Below are 8,385 nucleotides of genomic sequence, written 5' to 3' on the forward strand. Positions count from 1 at the left end.
GGGACTCTTGGACAAAAAGGACACAAAAACAAAACATAATCTTTAAACTATCTTTCTTACAAACTAACACTTAAAACTAGAATCAATTGCATTCAAAACTTAACAGTAAATATACCATAACCACCAATCAAATAAAAAAGAACCCTAACAAACTTAAAATTACCCGCCCAACAAAACCAATGTTTGTTTATATGTGGTCCTCTTTGTCCACACAAGGGCCAACAGTCCTTCCAGGGCAATGCCACAACTCTCTGGCAGACGCAACACTCGGTGGCAGACAGATAATTTTGTGGCAATCTGCTACACCTGCCTCACTTGATTGGCAGTCTATATCATCACTATCATCATCATTATCGTCATAATATAATAGCACAAGGACAATCAAATCAGGTTCATTAACGCAATCCAGGTCATCAACAATCGGTCAATCCAAAGAGCAGTCTAAATATAATCGGTTCCAGGCCAGGTCAGCAACTATACATCAGCATTTAAAAATAAGCTCTCCAAAGGAGGAATTTCAGCCTGCAAATGAAAAAAAAGAAAAACACTTTCGAACACTCCTAGCTAAGTAAACTATCGCACTATAACCAAAGATAAATAATAAATAGTTTCTATTTTTCAGAATCACTCCAAGCAAAGATATATAAAATGTACTTACTCAAAAAATAAATCAACACTTCCACGCTGGTTGAAAAATAATATAAAATAGTAATGCAGCACTCAAACCACAAAACTGCTTCTAGCTGCAGTCAAATCAAAACGAACATTCACCCAAGACATTCACCACTCTCCTAACCTAGCTATAAACATAAAGAAAACAACCTCATTTATACCAACAGTCTTTCTTACAACAACAATCGATACACTAACTACCTCCCCCCCCCTCTCTCTCTCTCTCTCTCTCTCTCTCTCTCTCTCTCTCTCTCTCTCTCTCTCTCTCTCTCTCTCAGGATTTGGAAAAAAAGAAAACAGAAAAATAAATAAAAACTGATCCTCCACATCGTTACTATGGAAATGATTATGACAAAAATCTAACAGTACACCGAAATATTTCCCTCCGCCTTCTTTAATAGTAGTTCATTAATTTACCCCTTTTAAATGTGCAATCAATGCATATACTTCTATAAAAAATGACAAGAATTTCTTTATTGAGAGATTATTTCTTTAATCTCGTGTTATGGAAATAGAGAATAATTTGGTTTGTTTTATAATTAATCGGTTGAACACTAATGAATACCGGACGATGTAGCCTTATGCTTTACAGCTGGTCTTATTATCGATGAAGATTGATAAGGGATACTAACGTCTGATCACCGACTAGTCACGGACTACATATTTGTCTGAAATTGGTGACAAAATAAGGTTTTAGAGACAGGAATATTTTCAAGTTTGGAGATTGTGATGACGTTCACACATCACAATCAATTTAGTATCATGTGTACTCTAAGTTTCATCTAGGAGGTTTTTAAAAACTTGAAGGTATCAGGGACCACAGGAGCAGTTGAAGAGAAGAATTCCAAAGCTTGTCATTTCTTGAGATTTCAGATTAAATAATGATTCCTACCTTACTAAACCAAATCAAACACAAGCTATTCCACATGCCACCTCCACACTCAGATTCTGAACCTACCTCATCCCCACCCCCCACCGACTCTGAACCCAACTCAACTCAACCCCACACCCTCACAGGCTAAAAAACGTTTATTGATTCATATAACACAGAAATATACTAAAGATTGCTGGCTATAAGTATTTGTAAGTTACCTGCAAAAATCGAAGGAATAGATTATTCTCTTGTAACTTAAAATATTTGATTTTCCTTCTTTAGAACCTCAGCACAAACTCACGAGTAAAAAAATAAAAAAAAGTAAAAGAAATAAAAATCTAGGAAGGGAAATATCTGGCCTTTATGACTACCCATGTTACCAACACTGCCCCCCCCCCCCAAAAAAAAAAATAAAACAGGAGAGAAATGTTAGACCAAGTGAAAGATGTGTTTTTATTAGTGAAGCGTTTTGAGTCTTCCCTTCAAGCACGATTTTAGTCTGGTGTGAGTGTGTATACTATGTAAATCCATATGTGTTGCATCAATATATTTATGAATAATAAGCATCATATTGATGTCCATCTCTACCGCTGACTTGAAGGTTCATATCAAAGGTCCAAGAGAGATCTTCAAAGAGAAAGCATCGTCTCATTCACTGACCTGTCAGGTAATATCTTTTTATGGCCCCTCGACCTTTATCTATTCATACCAACAGGCCAAAATCCTCGAACAAAATTTCAAGACGGGAATCAAAATACAAATTTAACTTTTTATAATATTTTAGTCTTTCTATCACTTTGTTTTTAGTTTTTCGTGGTTCTTAAAACTGTTCATTGGTTGTTTTTTATGTCTCTCCATAGAAACGTCCCTGCTTGACGATCTGCTGGACTGGGATTTGAGACCAGCTAGAATTATATATTTTCTAGTCGTGTTTGCAATCTCACCATCCTTGTGAGCTTATGATGGGGGATTTTGGGGGGAGCCTCTAAGTCTACCTGCTGAGTCATCGGCCGCCATTCCCTGGCGTTCCCTGGTCCTAGCATGAGTGGAAAAGGGTATTGGAAGCGTGATCTTATGTGTATATGGTCGGACTCAATGTCTATGGCATTTTCACAATCCCTTGCCTCTGCATTCAGGAGTTACCTCTAAACCTTCAAAGAAGCCACTCTTTGTAATATCCCCCTTTGGTAGATATAAATACACAAGACTGTGAATTACATTACTACTTGTATCAAACGCCATCCAATACGTGTCGTTGACTTATTGTCATTTTCTTTTAATATGAATACAAAGAGAACGTAAACTGTAAAACAGAGCAATTCCTTTTAACAGAATATAAAAGATTTAGATTTGATACTCGTAAAGTCTCTCTCTCTCTCTCTCTCTCTCTCTCTCTCTCTCTCTCTCTCTCTCTCTCTCTTTCTGACTAATCTTAAAATGAGAAATTTTTAGATTAATGTTGCAGGCCTGGGGTAGATTCTTTTTATTACTTAACGTGTCAGGATTTTCAAGACAGAACCGTGAATTCTTCCACAGCTTTACGGACACAATTAAACTATTCCATCTCTCGGGGGCTGAGTCACCATTACATCGTAAAGTGGTGCTTTGGAATGACGACCTTTCTTTGTCCAGAAGTTCTGAGTTTTATCACTTGAGTATCCCTTTATATTTGCTACTCTGAATCCCGATAATGTTAAAAGATACTATGATATTAGTAATACAGTTTTAGGGAAAAATCGGTTAACCAAAGTGTTTATTCAAATTTTGACATTTTTCACAATCCTTTAGAGCATTATTTTGTTTAGATTGAAATCGTGCACTCATTTCATCTCTAAAAAAGACCCATACTATTTTCATGGTAATGGTATGTTTTAAACGGACCCACCACCCCCCGAAAAAAAGATAGTTATTCACTATAATATTTGTATCTTCTTTACATTAAAAATAATTTCTTCATCATCCGTCAGAATAAATCCACTTCAATATACAGTATTTGACCTTTGTATATATATATATATATATATATATATATATATATATATATATATATATATATATATATATATATATATATATATACATATATATATATATATATATATTATATAGATATATTAGATATATATATATATATAGATAGATAGATAGATAGATATATATATATATATACATATATATATATATATATATATATATATATATATATATATATATATATAGATATATATATATATATATATATATATATATATATATATATATATCTATATATATATATATATATATATATATATATATATATATATATATATATTTATATATATATATATATATATATATATATATATATATATATATATATATATATGTGTGTGTGTGTGTGTGTGCATCGATTTCAGTTTTGTTTTTTCAGATTGTTCGCCAGTCTCTCTCTCTCTCTCTCTCTCTCTCTCTCTCTCTCTCTCTCTCTCTCTCTCTCTCGTCGACAATCTTTGCATCTTCCTGGTTCTATAAATCTCAGTAATAAAAAAAACATAATTAGATGTTTCTCGTTTGTTGAGTTTACCGTCACGAACAGACTTATCGTGTCAGCTTGGAACCTGGGCCAGATAAATAAAGACTTATTTTCTTATTTTCCTTTCTCAGGAATAAGATATTGTTTTTTTTTTTTTATTATTATTATTATTGAGCTGTGCTTAGCTACCAGCTTTTGATGATTTTACGTTAAGATTATTCTGTCCACTGTTGATGAGGCAATATTTGTTAAAAGCAGAATACAACAATAACCCTCTATTATTCATAGGTACAAAATCCCATTTTGGGTAATATAGAAGCATTATATTCTGAAACTAACTACATTCTTCTAAAGAGTTAATATTCTATCTTGTTTCTCTTCCTCCTGTTTTTTCAAGTTTTTTATAGTTTATATATGAAATATCTAATTTATTGTTGTAGCTGTATTTCAAAGTATTTTAAACAGATTGTTCATTACTTCTCTTGTAGTTTGTCTATTTCCTTGTTTCCTTCCTAACATTCCTTTCCCTCTTTAAGCCCTTGCGTTTATACTGATAATAATATGTCTATTAAATGTGAACAGCAAATTCCTTATTCATACCTGATGAAATTAACAGTGGCTTTTGAATACACATTCAAGCTGAAAATTCATTACCATCAAATATTTCATGAAAAACTAACCTTATTATGAGGTGTGTTTTTCCCAAGGTCACTAATATATTAAATTATCCAAATTATTTCCCATGTATTTTTAGGGTAAAGTTTCTTTTGTTTCTAGAATCTGTTCACCTCGTTTTTTTTTTTATTTGCTATTAGCCTATTGAATGATATATCACTTTAATTGGTCTGACCTATTATTGGATTTTTATCTTTGAAGTATATATTTAGATAGAGATATGATCAATTTTCCTTATATTATAAAATTAACATTGATATTGTTTTACAATACATTTTGTGGGGTTATATATATATATATATATATATATGTATATATATATATATATATATATATGTGTGTGTGTGTGTATATATATATATATATATATATATATATATATATATATATATATATATATATATATATATAGGATATGCCACAGTATTTTACGTTTTTAGTTAAGTTAGCGCTACACGTTTTCTTTGTTGATGATAAGGATGAGGGGATAAGCGAGCGTCGGGATTGCCTGATGTTTGTTTTGTAATTTAATTATACACGTATGTGCACTATTTTGAATTAAATATTGTTTATTGAATGGAAAACTATAAATTTTGTGTTAACTTTTTTGTATGAAAAGGAAGTATTGAGTTGGTACTGAAAATATTGTATTGTTATTGTGGGCATCTGCCCAAAAGGCCGCGATTTATGCCCGCCTTGGCGTCTTTGTTAGTTCAGCGTGGGCAGGCTCAGGAAAGCACATGGAATATGTGCATGCTGTGGTTCTGCAGTATTTGTTGTGTGCTGAGCTGCCCAGTTGACTCATTATAGTAATAAGTGACCGGTGTTGCTGTTAGCTAGGAGGCTGAATGCTTCTGGTTTTACAGCCACTTTTATCAGTGGTTATCTGTGAATTTAGTATTAGAATCGGCGTCTGGAAAATGTAAGTTTATTTTTTTATGTTAAGTGAATCTTACCTATGGAATTACTGTATTGTATTTTACATCATTTACATTATTTTGTATTTACATGATATTTACAGTATATGTATTGTTTTACACGAATATTTACATTATTTTTTTGTATATTTATTGCTGCTTTTGTTTTCAGCATCAAACCTCGCTTCTATGATGGAATATATGAACACCACAGAGGAAGAGTGTTTGACTTCACCCTTAGTAAAACGCCGATATTCAGAACGTAGCTGCACTGGTGGTACAGTGTTCTACAGTTTGACGAATACTCCATCCTGGGTCAAGTAACGCCAGCGTGGGACAAGTGGACTTCGTCAGTCTTGTGTCTGCAAGGATCGTCTGTTGTGGCCTCTATCATCTGTCACCATGTCGTCTGTTTCAAGAACTTCAGCAAAGACCAGCCAGTCAGCACTGCGTGTGCGCTTGCTTGAGGCGCAAGTAAAGCTTAAGCAAGCTGAGGAAGCAAAACAGCTAGAAGAAGAGGAATTGGCTTTGGAAATGCAAACCAACGCACTTGCAGCTGAAGCTAAAATGCAAGCCAAAACACTTGCAGTTGAAATGCAAGCCAAAGCAATTGCAGCTAAACGCAAGAGCCAAGAAGAGATTAACGGCCTGAAGTTAGACTGTGATAAACTACAGGTAGAGTATGAAACACAGTCTAAAGTTGGAACTTCATATGCTGCTTCCGCTGCTAGTAATGCTTCTCAACAGGAGAAGAGGGACTCATCAGTTCAGTTGGATGTCAAAGGGATTGAGCAGTGGAGAAGTGGTGTAAATTCTCACTATGAGAGTGGGAGAATCAGCAGGGTTCATGAAGTAGATGTGAATCCTACAAACGTCCACAGTGTGACGTATGACCTGAAGGGTATTGAACATCATTCAACTCCATTGGTCCCAGATGCAACGCCTTTTGTGCCAAGACGTGTTCCCTTAACTCGAGATGTGTCACAAGCAGATCTGCAAACTTCTGAAATAGTATAGGCTCTTGATTGTACACTAGCTAGTCAGCAAGAAGAAACATGACGAATGCAGCTGCCACAGATGAAGCTGGAGCGTTTCAGTGGAGACTTAACCAAATTCTCCATGTTTAAGAATTCTTTTACCTGGATTGTGGAGTGTAATACCGACGACCCTGCACGAAGGCTAACTCATCTATACAACTGTTTAGATGGTACTCCCAAGAACCTGATTGAGAACTGTTTCCATCTACCCACTGACATTGGGTATGATTGTGCTTGGGAGATATTGTGTCGTAAATACAAGAATGACAATGACCTGTCAGATGCTTAGGTCAAGAAGCTATTTGATTGGAAGGAGATTAATGCAGGTAATATTGATGGTCTGGAAAATTATGCTGCATGTTTGAAGACAGTTAAGGCAGCACTTGGTAATAACTACCATCGAATAGAGCTTCAAGAAACAATGAAGACGTTTGTTGAAAAGCTCCCATACCAACTGAGAGTGAGATGGGTAGCGAAATGCGAGGAACATAAGTTCAAGCTTCCAGCTCTAATAGAGTACATTGAGAAGCAGGCGTGTATTGCCAAGCATCTCTCCTATTATGAGTGCGACCGTCGTACCCCAAAGCCTACTGAGAAGCCATCCAAGCCTGTCAGGCCTAAGACCTTACCTATGCACCACACACCTTCACCTTCTGCACTAAGGAGGACCATGAACTTAAAGAGTGCTTCAAATTTGAAAGGTTGAAGCTTCCAGATCGCTGGGAGGTGATAAAGAAGGCAAGATACTGCTTTAGGTGTCTTAATGGTGGACATTTATATGCAAAATGTGAAGATGCATCCATCTGTGAAAAGTGTGGATCTCACAAGCACCATACCATGCTGCATAGTCCACCTAAGACTGCAAGCAATACAGGTGTGGCCCATATGGGAGGCAAAAGTGCTATCGGTGGCAGTGAGAAGGCAGTTGGTGCTACAGCAGGTGGCGCGACTGCTACAGCTGGCAAGAGTGCTGTAGCCCCAAATGTGCAACCTATGTTCTCAGTGAGTGCAACCCAGTTACCTAAGGGAAGAACAATGCTGAAGATCTTACCTGTTCTCGTGAATGGCATCCATGCAACCTATGGATTCATCGACAGTGGAGCTGCCCCAACATTGGCAGCAAGAAGCCTGATAGACCGAATGGGTCTCAAAGGAAGACCATGCAACCAGATCACTGCAACTGAAGCAGGGACTTTCACTTGTAAGGAAGTTCTGTCCCTACACATTGGTAATATTAATACTGATGAAGGAGAGCATGTGACCGACGTGTTCGTGGCTGACAAGATCAATGTGTCTATGGACCATGTCATGAGTTAAGAATGGCTGACCAAGTGGCCACATCTGAGTGACCTGGAAGTAGAAAGTCTACCTGAAGATCATCGTCAAGTAGAGCTAATCATTGGGCTAGACACGACATTGAACAGAGTGATTCTAGACCAGCGACATGGGCTGAAGGACGAGCCATCTGCCTACCTGACCAAGCTAGGGTTGGTTGTTTTTGGCCCAACAGGACCCAGATCGACTTCAGGTCCTGCCCCTCTGTTCCATGTGTGCACTGTGGACGATACAACAGAACTTCTGCAACGCAACTTCAACCAAGAGTTTTGGGAGAAAGAGACACTCTCGAAGATAGAAGATTCTTTTAAAGACAAGAGATTCCTGTCTTTGTTGGACGAAACTGTTGTCCAGACAGAT

This window comes from Palaemon carinicauda, chromosome 10, assembly GCF_036898095.1.
Source record: "Palaemon carinicauda isolate YSFRI2023 chromosome 10, ASM3689809v2, whole genome shotgun sequence".
Taxonomy (NCBI): Eukaryota; Metazoa; Arthropoda; class Malacostraca; order Decapoda; family Palaemonidae; genus Palaemon; species Palaemon carinicauda.